Raw genomic sequence first — 877 nt, forward strand, 5'->3', positions numbered from 1 at the left:
GGGGGCTTCTCGAGCGGGTCCGGCTTCCCCCCCAGGAAAGCGGCTTTCGGGGGTCGCCTCGGAAATCCGGGCTCTGGCCGACGTCCTTCCTTGGTTCTCAAAACAGGACTCGTGTCAGGAAAGCCCCCCCCCCTTCCCTCCTTGCAGGCCGTTCTCTGCAGGGGCGCCTTCTTCTGTGGGGCGGGCGACTGTCCATATGAGTCCTGCCCCTCCCCCTTTAGAAAAGTTTTTTTGGGGGGGTCCCCCCCTTCTGCCTGGGGGGCTCAGTTTGCTCAGTTTCTGTAATGTATCCGCCATTACCACGTGCGCGACCGTTGGGCCATGCGGTCAAGCACTAGCCCAAAGCTTCGTTCCTAAAGAACAATAGCGGAGCGGATCCTAGCCCGCACCAACCAGAGGGTCAGGTCCGCGGTCGAGAGCCAATGGGACTCTCGGCCACTGTAAATAACCTATAGGGTCACTAGGGGGTGTGTTTGGTGGTGGGTTTTCTGGCATATATACCGGCCTGCGTGCCGGGGGTCCTCATCTTGTTCTTCACTAAATAAAGTACTCTTGCTGAAATCACTCTTCGTTCTGAGTACTTTTCACTGGCGACGAAGGTGGGATTCTACCCCTCTTGAACAGACCCAGAGGAGACCTGCAGCACCGAGCACCGATCGTCACCGCCTGCCGCCGGCGGGATCATCGCTCCATCGCTCAGCACCTCGCTCCGTCAACCCTCGGCCGAGCACCGCGATCGCCGCCGCCTCTTCGCTTCACAGCACCGAGCACCGCACCCGCTCGGCTCCGCCACTCAACTCAGCTAGCCACGACCTCCCGGCACCGCCGCGCCCTCCAGTGACCTCGCCTCCTCCTCCTCGGCTCCACAACCGGAAGA

The sequence above is a fragment of the Gekko japonicus genome, unplaced genomic scaffold (assembly GCF_001447785.1).
Source record: "Gekko japonicus isolate JY-2015 unplaced genomic scaffold, Gekko_japonicus_V1.1 scaffold2885, whole genome shotgun sequence".
Lineage (NCBI taxonomy): Eukaryota > Metazoa > Chordata > Lepidosauria > Squamata > Gekkonidae > Gekko > Gekko japonicus.